This window comes from Canis lupus, chromosome 18, assembly GCF_048164855.1.
Source record: "Canis lupus baileyi chromosome 18, mCanLup2.hap1, whole genome shotgun sequence".
Lineage (NCBI taxonomy): Eukaryota > Metazoa > Chordata > Mammalia > Carnivora > Canidae > Canis > Canis lupus.
The window spans coordinates 61,475,113-61,488,930 of record NC_132855.1 but is presented as its reverse complement, the minus strand read 5'-3'; the positions used below and the strand labels follow the sequence as shown (position 1 = coordinate 61,488,930).

The window sequence follows — 13,818 nt, the reverse complement described above, 5'->3', positions numbered from 1 at the left end:
TGCCCTTCTTCATCACTTCTTATAGTATTTGTTCTTTCTTTTTTGAGATTGAATATTTAATTTATTTATTCATGAGAGATACACAGAGAAGCAGAGGCAGAAACATAGGCAGAGGGAGAGAAAGGCTCCCCAAAGGGATGCTGATGTGGGACTCGATCCTGGGATCCCAGGAACACACCCTGAGCCAAAGGCAGATGCTCAACCACTGAGCCACCAGGTGTCCCCCAGGGTTTGGTTTCAAATCTAGTTTTTCTAACATAAGCATTGGTCCTCCAACTTTCTTTTCATAACCATTAGCGTGATAGATGATTTTCCATCCCTGACTTTCAATCTGCTGGTGTCTATAGGTCTAAGGTGAGCATCTAGTAGGCAGCATACCTATGGACCTTGTTTTTTTAATGACTAGTTTATTTTTGAGAGCATGAGAGAGAGAGAGAGAGAGAGAGAGAGAGAGGCAGAAAATTAGGCCCAGAGAGAAGCAGGCTTCCCACCAGGAGCCCAATATGGGACTCGATCCCAGACTCTAGGATCACATCCTGATTCATTTTAATTTTTTTTTTAATTTATTTATGATAGTCACACACACACAGAGAGAGAGAGAGAGAGAGAGAGAGAGAAAGAGAGAGAGAGAGGCAGAGACACAAGCAGGCTCCATGCACCGGAAGCCCGACGTGGGATTCGATCCCGGGTCTCCAGGATCGCGCCCTGGGCCAAAGGCAGGCGCCAAACCGCTGAGCCACCAGGGATCCCCACATCCTGATTCAAAGGCAGAGGCTCAAACCCTGAGCCACCCAGGCATCGCGGATCTTGTTTTTTAAGGCACTCTGATACCCTATATCTTTTGATTGGAGCATTTAGTATCAGCATTCAGAGTGCTTATTCAAAATATGAACTTTGTGCCTTTGTGTTACCAGTAGAGTTGGTGTTTCTGATGACGTTCTCTGGTCCTTTCTAGTCTTTGTTGATTTTGGTCTCTTTTTTCCCCCACTAGAATGGTCCCTCTGAAAATTCCTTACTGGACTGGTTTAGTGGTCATGAACTCCTTTATACTTTGCCTGTCTGGGAAAATCTTTCTCTCTCTTTCTCTCCTGAATGACACCCTTGCTGAAGCAAGAATTCATACAAATTGGACTCCAATAAAAAGAAATATGAAAACATAAAATAAATTTTTGCTATTATGATTGTGGAAAATGGCATTTAGTAGGAAAAGCAGAAGCTGAAAGAGAAGAGGAATGATTTCACCATCCGTGGGCTTCACAGGGTCCTGGTGTCCTTTCCTAGGAGGGCCCCCCCCTCTGTAGGATGCTTCCTGCACCTCTGCACTCCTTTTTGGAACACAGCAGGCACATCTCCGTGCCTCCAGCACCTCTGCAGTCATGGTTTATAGCATCTTCCAGGTATCCTATTGGGGACCACGGCGTCGTGTATGTAACCATCCAGCTGCTGTTTGACAACATTGGGGGGATTCTGACTTTTGTTGGTTGTGGGGTGTGTGTGTGTCTATCACATGAAGCTGTCACATGCAGCTATCAGATCTTCTGGCTGGGTCACCCAAATGCCGAAATGGTTGGTACAACATCATTTCTGGTGCTGATGCTGGGTGGCTAGCTGGGCTCTCCTGGCTGACCCAGGGCTCGCTCCTGAGGTGAATTTCAGCTGGAGGGTCAGCTGAGGTGGAAGGTCTGGCTCGGCCACAATCCAATGTCCGGCAGTGGGTCTCCCCAAGCGCCGCCTGCTTCTCTTCTCCCCGATGCCTCTCCAGCAGGGAGCCGGACCTCGGGGCCACACTAGGTGGATCTCCAGAGGTGCCGGGTGCCCATTACAGGGAGCCATGCGGCAGCCTGTGTGTGGGAGTAGGGGTGGTCATGGGGCTGGTGTTCCTCGGTCCTCTGCTGCCTGGCCTTCGGGCCAAGCCCCATGCTCACCCAGCCCCTACTCACTAGGGCGAGGAGGGTGCCCTCTACACACTGGTGTGAGAGATCCATCACCACAAGGTATGCACAGTGAGTCCACCTGGTGAGGGTGGCCCAGGTGCATGATCTGCAAGTGTGGGGCCCAGGAAATTTATCAAGAATCGCCTACCCCTGGACAAGCAGAGCAGGACTGATTCCATTTTGTGCTACAACCGCCACCTCCCCTATGACCCCCACATGACCTGCTTATGTCTTAAGGCATTGCCCCAACCCAGTCAAGCCGCTGGGCACACCGTAATCGTAAATCGGCTCATAACAATGTAACCCTGCTTTGTGCCCATCAAAACTGCACGCCGATTCTGACCAAAGAAATAGGCCAGGTCAAGTGGATCCTATAGGGTAAGGTGTAATTCAATCGGCCACCTGCATGTGGACCGACACGACTGTGCAACTTTCTGTGTATCCCATGGGCCAATGGCCCCTATAAAGCTGCTACTCCTCTTAGTCTCAGGGTCCAAATCCCTGCTCCGCTGTGTCGGGTGCACTAGGACACAAGCTCCAGATTGTAAGGAACCCTTGGGAGTTTGCATCGGTGTTGGCTCCTCAGTGGATTCTCGGATTCACAATCTTGGGCACAACTCAAAGGTGTACTGTCCTTAACATCCCTTCTAGGACCATGCTGACCGCCCGGCAGGCCCTCTCTGCCCCAGCCACACAGGCACAGGGATGCGGGGAGGGGAGGAAGTGCCCCGTACCCGGCCAGCCACGGCCTCCTGGAAAGAGGGAGCACAGACCTCTGGGTCGCTTTGCATAGACCCTGGTGACCTGAGGCTTCCTGGTGTCACTCTGTCCCAGGCCCTCCTGGCCCGCGGGGCACAGCCTGAGTCCCAGTAAAGTCCGTTGGGTCCTGACCCCGGCATCTGGCCACCCGTGGAAGGCACGTGGGGACGTCAGCCGGGTGTTCCTGGCGGCGCCCCTGCAGGGGCTTGTGGGGCCTAGGTGGTACCCCCTCCTCCTCTCTGGGGGTCTCTCCATGCCCCGTGAACAGTGTTCTGGGAGACACAGAAGTGGGCTGGCTGTGCATTTTCACACCACAACACTTTATTGACTTTCTACAGTAAACGGGCTCAGAGCCGAGGGTGCACGCCTTCCCCTGGGGATGGAGACCTTTCTGTCCCTTAGGGAAGGGCAAGAATGACATGGGTTGGGGACGGATGCCGGAGTCCCCCACCTGGAAGCATGTGTGGACTCTGGGTGGGGGCGTGTGTCCTGAGGTTTCAGTCTGAGAGACGGTTCTGAGGACAGCAGAGCTGACCTGACCTGGACCTGCAGCTCATGGGCTTCTGCGCTGGGTCTCCGCAGGGCAGCTGGACCCTGGCCTCAGGCTCCCTGGGGCCCCAGCACCTGTAGGAGCCAGCCTCCTGGTGTGGGTGCAGGTGGGGCCCACCATCCAGCTGTGAGAGGGCTGGCTCAGCCTGGGGCCAGAATCCAGGGCTATCCAGGGCTGTGTGTGCTGGATCCCATTAGTCTTTGTGTTGGGCCTGTGTTGGGGGCTCAAATCACCCCAGCCCTCACAGAGCCCAGGGCCAGGCCAGCCCAGATCCCCATGGGTTAGGGACTGGTGTCCTGTGCAGTGTTTACTGCCCTAAATGAGGGACAGTGGGTGGAGGCAGGGCACAGTGGGTCCTCTGCATCACTCAACTGCACCCACCCTGTCGGGGGCTTCCTGTCTTCCCTCCTCCCTGCAACCCCTGAGTACTCTATGGGACACCCGGGCTTCTGATGGGATTAGGGTATCCAGAGAACCCCGGGGAGGCTGAGCATGTCCCACAGGGGGCACCTGCATTGGGTCATTGCTGGGGGCCAATGGTGTGGTGGTGGATGGTGTGGGGGCAGGGGTATGATGGTGGTGGAGTGTGGGGGATTGTGTAGGGGTGATGGTGTTGGGGTATAGTGTGAGTGCGGATTGTGTGGGGCTGTGTGGGTTTGAGGGGGATGTGTAGGTGGGATACCATTGGGGATGATGATGTAGGAGGATGGTGTGAGAGTGGGAAATGTGGGGGATGTCGTGGGGGGCCTGCGGACACAGGAAATCTCCTTCCTCTATGATGCTAAGGAGACATCTACAGTTAAAGGCGACTAGTCTGGGGTTTGCAGTGACACCTGCCCCTGGGGCTCCGCGTGGTCATTGCAGGGCCCTGGCTGGACCGGGGGCATTTTCTGGGGGTCATTTTACTATATATGCTTTCAAATTGCAAATTGTCTCAAATTAAATGCATAAAATTTAGAATAATATAAAGCACCGAGAGTGGGTGTCACTCTGACCCGTCCGACCCTCATGGGATCGATGTGGTCCTGCTCCAGCCGCGGCTATGCAGCCTGGCCCCCAGGTCCAGTTCCTGCCCCCACATCCCCCACCCCATCCCCTGCTTCTCAGGGAGCCGTCCCTCTCCTCTTTGGTCTTCAGCTCCCATGGCTACCCCTGGAGGCCCCATCCTAGTGGCCTCCTCATCCCCGAGGCACCGGGAGTGTGGTCACGGGTGTCAGCCCCAGCATCCTACCATGGAGCAGTGTGTTGTTGGCTGCTATTGCTCCCCCGGCCTCAGTAGCCCTGTTTTCCCTACCCAGAAGGCCCCGGGCCTCCCTTGGTGTCCCGAAGACCCCTGGCCCAGCAGCCTCACCCGACCCCCTAGCCATCCCAAAATATGGTGTGGCTGCCGAACATCCTGGTGACATCCAAGTCTACCTCCAAGATGTCCCTGGAGGAGACCAGGGCCTCCTCCTTCATTTCCTGTAGGAAACCCGGGGAGGAGGAGTAGGCGTCAGGGACACAGACCCCAACCTGTCACGAGCTGCTGTGCTGGGCAGGGAGCCCTGGGGCCACCATGGGAGTGTGTCCTGCCGAAACCTCTTTCTTTCCTCTGGGAGGCCAGGCATGATGAAAGGGTCCACCGTGCCCGTGACACCTGTGTGAGGGCCTGTGCCCAGCTGTTGTGGGCGGGGAGGTGACTGAGTGTCAGCCTGGATGGGAGGGGATAGTGGTTCAGCCCAGGTGGGAGGGGACATGGGGGTGTTGTGCCCAAGATTGTGAATCCGAGAAACCACTACGGAGCTGACACTGATGCAAACACACAAGGGTTAATTTCCAAACTCGAGCTTGCGTCCAAGTACACCCGACACAGCAGAGCAGGGACTTGGACCCCAAGGTGGTGTTTTGCTTTTAAGGGCTTGTCTTGGGGACCTCCAAAAGGGCTGGAGCAATTCCTCAAGTTGTGTTTACATTTTGATATGGGGCCTTCAAGGGCATTGAGCTCTGTTCTCATTCTAATAGGCGCTTTCAGCCCTTGGCGTGGGCTCAGTTCTTATTCTATTGTGGGGCTTTCCAGGGCATTAAGCTGTAAACTTTTGTTTTTTTCCTGTAAATGAAGTAATGTAAATTTCATCTCTTCTTCACGGGGGCCTGGGATGGCTGGACGTGTTCGAACGCTGAACTTAAAGTGGAAAGGCCTTCATTTTCTTGGCCTCCTTGCATCCCTTCCCATCCTATCTAGCTCCTTCCCCCTTCCCCGGAGCTCCTAAGAGAGCAATTGCAAATGACCTCAGCCTGGCAGCCTGTGTGGGGGACAGGCCCAGGGATTTGGGATCAGGAAGACCTGGGGCGTGGGCGTCCCAGCTGTGCAGCGGGATTCGATGCTGCAGAATCTTATTCCCTAAGGCTATCTTGACAACTGACTTCGTACATAAAAAAGCTGTCCTTTCTCTTTATAAGATGAAGAGCGATTCAAAGTGTTTTTTCTCTGCCCTTCTGATTGCTCAGATTCCAATCTGAGACGTATTTCCTGTTAATAAGGATAATTTACTACTATCCATAGTACTATGGTTAAAATATTCTGACACAAGTAATTCAGAGGGATGAGGGTTTCTCATCTTTTTCTTCACAGCTCAGTCACTCCTCAGGAATTGCATCTTTATGGATTTGGAAAGAACTGAGATATATTATTACCAGTGGTCCTATTATTATGTGAAGGATTCTTCCCTGAGATTCTTCCCCTGTTTCAACTGACACTGAAACACTGTGAACTCTTTTGAAGACAAATGTCAAGGAAATAAATGTTATGCATTGCTAATTTTAAATGCCCTTGCAATTTGGTGTCTATTATAATAGAAGTATTTTTTATCTGATTTTTGCTATTTATTATCTGTTCCTGCTTTTCAGGTTGAGGAGACATTATACGTGTTCATAAGTGTTTTTCTTTCCTTCTGATATAAAATTATTACTTTGTTCCCATCGAAGGAAGTCTTTAAGAATAAGGCAAAAGTTAATTTAACTATTCTTAAAATGTCTTCACACTTGGAGCCTGATTCATTTAAGTCAATTTTCAAAATAAATCTTATTTATTAGGAAAAAAAAAGAAAGATTTATAGGGAAATTGAGAAGATAGTACAGAGCATTCGCATGCACTTGCACTCAATTTCTCCAATTATTGATATCTTATATCAGTATGGTACAAATATTAGCTAATGAATCAATATTAAAATAGTTGCATTAACCAAGGACCATACTTTATTCAGATTTCCTTAGTTTTTGCTAAGTTACCATCCCTCATATCACATTCCATTTGTCCTCCTGTTTTCTTAGGCTCCTCTGGATTGTGACAGTCTTTCAGCCTTTCCTTGTTGTTGCACTGGAATACTTTGAGAAGTAGAGTATTTTGAAAATTTCCCTCAGTTGAGACATGTCTTTCGTTTATCTCATGATTGAACTGTTTTTGTGGATTATATACAAAGATATACTGCCATTTTCATTATATCATATAAAGGATAGATACTTTCAACATGATTTATCAGTCTTGGTATCGATCTGATCATCTTGCTGAGGTAGTGTTTGTCATCTTTCTCCGTAGTTAAGTGATTCTTCTCCTCCTCCTCCTCCTCCTCCTTCTTCTTCTTCTTATTATTATTATTATCATTATTATTTTAAGTTTTTCATAATATATTTTGTAGAAGGAAGTTACTATGTGTATTCCACACGTAAGAGTGGGAAGCTATGCTCATCAACTTGAGGGTGGAATGTCTGCACAAATTGTTTGAAATTCTTCTACGTGGGAGATTTCTCTTCTTGTGGCTTTGTTTTTTTTAGTTTCTTTTTCAAAGATGTTTTTTATTTATTTGAGAGAGAGAGGAGAGAAAAACCATGAGTGAGAGGGGCAGAGGGAGAGGGAGAAGCAGGTTCCCTGCTGAACAGGGAGCCTACATTGGGACCTGGATCATGATCTGACTTAAGGTAGAAGCTTAACTGACTGAGCCACCAAGGTGCCACTATTTCTTTCTTTCCCTCTTTCTTTTTTTTTAAATAATATATTCACTTTTTATTGGTGTTCAATTTGACAACATACAGAATAACACTCAGTGCTCATCCCGTCAAGTGCCCCCCTCAGTGCCCGTCACCCATTCATACAGATCCCTGACCTCCTCCCCTTCCATCACCCCTAGTTAGCTTCCTAGAGTTAGGAGTCTTTATGTTCTGTCTGCCTTTCTGATATTTCCCACACATTTCTTCTCCCTTCCCCTATATTCCCTTTCACTATTATTTATATTCTCCAAGTGAATGAGAACATACAATGTTTGTCCTTCTCTGATTGACTTACTTCACTCAGCATAATACCTTCCAGTTACATCCACATTGAAGCAATGGTGGGTATTTGTGGTTTCTATTGGATGAGTAAGGCCCACCTTTTCTCTCTCTTCATCTTCTGAGTCTCCTATGATATGAATGTTATTGTTTTAATAAGTGGCTGAGTTCCCTATATCTGCCTCTGTGGTCCATAACTTTCTTTGTTTTTAAGGCTTCCACTTGGGACTGCATCTCAGTTATACTGTTTTTAACATTCGCCTGACTAAAATTTAGTTCTTTTATTTCTACAGTAAGGGATTTTCTAGTTTTCTTCTGTGCTCTTTTTCCAGCCCAGCTGCTATCTTTATAATCATTGTTTTAAACTGTATGTATTTATTTATTTATTTATTTATTTATTTATTTATTTTTTAATAATTTATTTATGATAGTCACATACACACACACAGAGAGAGAGAGAGAGGGGCAGAGACATAGGCAGAGGGAGAAGCATGCTCCATGCACCGGGATCCCGACGTGGGACTCGATCTCGGGTCTCCAGGATCGCGCCCTGGGCCAAAGGCAGGTGCCAAACCGCTGCGCCACCCAGGGATCCCTAAACTGTATTTAGACATCATATATTTGTTTTGATGGACTTCATGGCTGTGAATACTACCTCATGTTATTTTATGGAGGTGAATTTCTCGATCTCATTATATTTTCCAGAAAAGAAAGTAGGAAGAAAAAGAAAAACCAAGAAAAACAATAACAACTGCCCTCCCCCAAAAAAACCACTAGATTATTTTGGCCTCCTTGTAAAAAGATTCTAAATCCCAAAATAACAAACACAATTAATGTTCCATGAAAGTAAAAATAAGAAATATATAAGGTACATACATAAAAAATAAAATAAGGCAATTAATAAAATAGAATAAAAAAAATAAATGAAAATAAAGCATAAAATACAAAGGAAGCTAGACCCTTCTTTCCAGGCAGCGCTGAAGCTCTGCAGCCTCTTGGGTCTGACAACTTGGTGGCAGAGAATGGTCTGTGTGGGGTCTGGGGATGGCCCATGGTGCTGATTGTCAGGTGCACATCTGCCTGGGAGATGCACCTGCGGTGTCAGGGTTGGGGTGGTCTTCAGCGCCTCTGGCCTCCAGCAGGTGGCGCAGTGGTGCTCCCTGAGATTGGCGCTGTTTGGCGTGATTTGGGAGGGGACACTGGGTCCTCTGGTTCTGGGGCTAAGCATCCCACCACCCAGTCTGCAAGCCCTCCACAGAAGAGCCCCCAAGCGCATCTCTCAGAACCCTGCTTTCACTTTGCCCGCGTCCGAAATGCTTTTGGTTTTGTTTTTTTTTATCTCAGACTGTTGTGCCCAAGATTGCGAATCCGAAAAACCATGGAGAAGCCCACACCGAAGCAAACACACGAGGGTTTATTTACAAGCTCGAGCTTGTGTCCAAGTATACTGACAATGCGGAGCAGGGACTTCGATCCCGAGGTGAGTTTTTGCTTAGGTTTAAGGGCTTGTCTCGGGGACCTCCAGAAGGGCTAGAGCAATTCCTCAAGTTCTGTGTACATTTTTATATGGGGCCTTCAAGGGCATTGAGCTCTGTTCTCATTCTAATAGGGGCTTCCTGTCCTTGGCCTGGGCTCAGTTTTGATTCTATTGTGGGGCTTTCTAGGACATTAAGCTGTAAACAGAAAAGGTTCCACACCTGGAAGGGGGACGTCACACTGTCCCTATATGCTGAAGACACGATACTGGAAACAGGAAACCTGGGAGCCTCCACCAAAACCTGTTAGAACTAAGGAGTGAGTTCAGTAAAGTCACGGACACAAACTGACCCTACAGAGCAGAGTAGCCTTGCTCTGTCCCGACAATGAGCACTCAGGAAGGAAAGGAAGGACGTGACTCCCTTCTCAGGAGCATCAAGGAGAATAAATAATGAGACTGAACCATAGGAGCACAAGACTTGTTCACTGAGCCATACATGGCTCTATTCTGGGAGGCCGTCCTGGGTTCGAGGGGTGGGAGCCTCATCTTGTGAAAATGTCCACAGTTTCTGAAGCCACCCTCAGTTTCAAAGTCATTCCTATCAAAATCATGGTGGCATATCTTAGAAATAGCAAAAAAAAAAAAAAAAAAAAAAAAACATAACATCAATCTGCCCCCACAAATGACCCCGGACAGCAAATCAGTACTGGAGGAGCAGGAGAGAGTGGGACGCAGCACTTTCCTATTTCAAACGATGTCACAGACACAAAGGATAAAGCAGTGTGGTTCTCGGGCCCCCAGCTGGCTCCGTTGGTTAAGCATCTGACTCCTGACCTCACCTCCGGTACTCATCTCAGGGGTCATGAGTTCTAGCCCTGGGCTGGGCCATGGACGGTGCGTGGAGCCTACTTAGGCAAACCAGTCCCATGGGGGGTGGTTCGGGCATAAGCTGAAGGAGCAAAACAGAGTCCAGAAGGAAATGTGCTCTGATACAATGGATTTTTTTAACTTAATTTAATTTAAACCCAATTAATTAACGGATAGTGTATTATACTTTCAGAGGAAGAATCAGGGATTCACCAGTTGGAGATAACAGCAATGCTCGTGACATCACGTGACCTCCTTCATGCAGGTCCTCTGTTAACCTCCCCGCCTCCAACGACCATCATTTTGTTTCCTATCATTAAGAGTCTGTATTTCGGGGATCCCTGGGTGGCGCTGCGGTTTGGCGCCTGCCTTTGGCCCAGGGCGCGATCCTGGAAACCCAGGATCGAATCCCACATCGGGCTCCTGGTGCATGGAGCCTGCTTCTCCCTCTGCCTATGTCTCTGCCTCTCTCTTTCTCTCTGTGACTATCATAAATAAATAAAAATTAAAAAAAAGAGTCTGTATTTCCTGCAACTGTTTTCATCTTATTTGTTTTTCCTTCCCTTCACAGTTGTTATATGCTTTGCTTTTTAATTCCACCTATGAATGACACCACACGGTCATTCTCTTTCCTGACTGACTTATTTCATTTAACATGATCCCTCTAGTTCTATCCACGTCATTGCAAATGGCAATATTTCCTTCTCTTTGATAGCTGAGTTCCATTCCTCTCTCTATGACCATCATCTATCTCCCATCCTTTTTATCCATCATCTGCCACAGGTCACCGAGGCTCCTCCCACAGTGTGGCTACTGTGGACCCGGCTGCTGTATACATTGGGGTGCAGGTGTCCCAAGTCTCACTGCATCTGTATCTTCGGAGTGAAATCAGGCCGTTCACCTGCTGTTCACAGGATGTTACAAATAGAGTCGCCCTGCAGAGCCTCCACACTGTTTCCAGGGTGGCTGCACCAGCCCGCAATCCCGCCCACAGTGGAAGAGGGTTGGGTGGGTTTTGCGGGACGTGGTAAAACCCTGGTCCACATTTCATTTTGCGTCCTGTGGGCTCCAATTCCTTGTCCTTAAGTATTTCTGGGGAAGCCAGGTGTTGGGCTCCGTTTCAGTGAGACGTTTCTAAAGCTAACAGGCCACAGCAGGAGCCTGGAAGGAGGCAGGTGCAGCCCCTGGAGCGCCTGCTGCCTTCTGCACAGCCTCCTACAGCGCCTGAGCGTCCTGCAGGGGGCGCCCGAGCCCAGGCCCCACCCAGCGGGCATGAATGTGCAGTAGGCCTCCTCTGCCTGCACTAACAGGAGCCAGCCTGTGCTGGGGAGGCCTGAGGAGGACGTGGGGACACGTCCACGCTGATGAGCCACAGCTTCAGGAAGATGTGGGCCCGCATCCACGCTGACAGGAGCCCCTGGGCCACCTCAGGACATAAGTTGAGGCTTCTGGAAGCTGCGGGCCGCATTAATGGTGGCAGGAGCCCCGGCCTCCTCAGAACCCTCGGTGATGCTTCGGGAGGACGTTGTGTCACATCGACACAACAGGATGCTGAATCCTTAGGATCCCTGGTGTTGACTTGGGGAAATATGGGATGCATCCATGCGGACAGAAGACCCCAGGCTTGTCAGGGCCTGTGGTGAGGCCTAAGAAAAATGTGGGTGCCGCATCCACACTGACAAGAGTCTCCAGCCTCCTCAGGACCCACTGTGAAGGTTTGAGAAGATTTGGGGCCACATCTATGCTGACAGGAGCCCCCAGCATCCTCAGGTCTTCTGGTGAGGCTTGAGGAAAATGTTGGGCCACCTCAACACTAACAGGACCCCCGTCCTCCTCAGGACATGCACTTTGGCTTCGGGAAATATGGGGCTGCGTCTATGCTGACAGGAGCCCACAGCTCCTCAGGACGTGTGGTGAGTTTTCTGGGGGACGTGTGGCCATGTCCAGGCTGACAGGAGCCCCGGGCCACCTGAGGACCTGCTGTGAGGCTTCCAGACGATGTGAGGCATAGTCCACAGTGACAGGAGACCCAGCATCCTCAGGACCCTCTGACTATGACTCAGGAACAATTGGGGCCATGTCCATACTCACAGGAGCCCTGCTTCCTCAGGACCCCCTGGAGGACTCTGGAGGCGCTGTTGGGGGTCACGTCCACATCAGAAGGGACTACTCAGAACCACAGGGTAAGTGAATGGGTAGAATGAATGGTAGGGTCGGGAGGGGAGGCAGTTGGTGGTTAGGCTTAGGTTAGATGTTAGGTGTTTGTGATTAAGCTGTATACAGGAATACAGGTTAGGGTGAGGGATAAGGTTAAGAGTCAGTGGTTAGGAGTTAAGATGGGGGTTAGGGATTAGGGAAAGGGGTTAGGGTTAGTGACAGGATTTACAGTTAGGTTTAGGGTTTAGGCTTCAGGGATTAGGACAGGAGGTTTGGAGGTGGGGTTAGGGTTATGGTTACAGTTAGGGTTGGGCTTAGGTTTGCATTTAGGGTTAGGGGTTAGGGTGTGAGTTAGGGTTAGGGGTAAGTGTTAGGGGTTAGGGTAAAAGTTATGGCTATGTTTAGGGTTAGGGCGAGGATTAGGTTTAGGATAGGGGTTAGGGCTAGGGTTAGGGTTAGTGTTTAGTTAGGGATTAGGGTCAGGTCAGGGTAAGAGATAGGTTTAGGGAGTGGTTTAGGAGTTAGTTTTAGGGTACAAATTAGAGTACCATTTGGGGTATGAGATAGGATTAGTATTAGAGGGTTAGGGTTAGGGTACAGGTTAAGGTTAGGAATAGGATTTGAGTACATTAAGTTGAGGTTAGGGTTAGATTTAAGACAGGGGTCAGGGATAAGGGTTTCGAATAGTTTTAGGAGTTAGGGTGAGGGTTGGCAGGAAGGTTCACTGAATGTGTTTTGGTCTTGGGGTTTGTGTTTGGTTGTCGATTAGTGATGGGTCTTGTTTAAGGGTTAGTTTAACATTAGGATTAAGTGTAGGGTTAGGGTTATGTCTGTGTATGGTTAGAGTTTGGGTCCTGGCATGTGCCTGCACTGGGACTCCTAGTATCTTGGGTCGTTGAGTTTTATGCACTCTATTTAGGTTTTGGGTTCAAAGATAGCCTGACTCCACCAAATTAGTGGCCTCCCCAGAGACTCAAAATCCAGGCTTCTGATGGGGTCAGAATAGACATTACAGACTTCTTCCAAGCTGAGCTAAGGAGGGGATTTGTGGCTCTAAATACTCTTTATTTGGATTTTTAGTTGCCTTTCTGATTTTTTCTCTAGTGCGCACATGTTTCATCAATACTACCAATTATTATTTTAAAGTTTTACTTGAATACTTGAATTCCTGTTTGTAAACACAGTATGATATAGTTTCAGGTTTACCACTTAGTGATTCAACACTTGGATACAACGCCTGGTACTGGTCACAGGTGCCCTCCACTGTCCCCATCCCTTGATTCCCAATCCCCTCACCCTCCTCTGGTATTTATTAGTTTATTCTCTGTGGTTAAGAGTGGGTATCTTGGCTTGCTTCTCTCATCCCCCCTGAGCCCCTTTGCCAGTTTGTTTGGTTTCTTAAAATTCACCTGTGAATGCAATTGTATGGTATTTGGTATCTATCTTTCTCTGAGTTCATTTAGCATAAATCCTTTCCACTCCTTCCACATCATTGTAAATGGCTTCATTTCATCCCTTCTGATGACCGAGTGATGTCGCAGTGTGTATATTTACCACACTGTCTCTGCCCGTTCATCTGCCGATGGACGTAGGGCTGTATCCACAGTTTGGCTGTTGTTGATAACGCTGCTAGAAACACTGGGCTGCGTGTCCCCCTCGAATCTACTAAAGTACTTTTATGTCCTCAGGGTAAATACCTAGCTCTGCAAATTTGGAATCGTAGGTTAGCTCTATTTTTAACTTTTTTTAAAATTTTTTTTATGATAGTCACA

The 13,818-nt window shown here is 48.7% G+C and overlaps 1 long non-coding RNA gene across 3 annotated transcripts in view; it reads left to right on the top strand.

Moving 5' to 3' along the window:
* LOC140609604 (uncharacterized) overlaps positions 1-10,406 on the top strand; it is a 35,201-nt gene extending 24,795 nt beyond the window's left edge. For all 3 annotated transcript variants that reach the window (XR_012011372.1, XR_012011371.1, XR_012011373.1), the window contains 2 exons: positions 8,890-9,025; positions 10,083-10,406. This is a non-coding gene — a long non-coding RNA (uncharacterized lncRNA). The remainder of the gene's footprint in view (positions 1-8,889; positions 9,026-10,082) is intronic.
* The last annotated feature ends 3,412 nt before the right edge of the window (positions 10,407-13,818 follow it).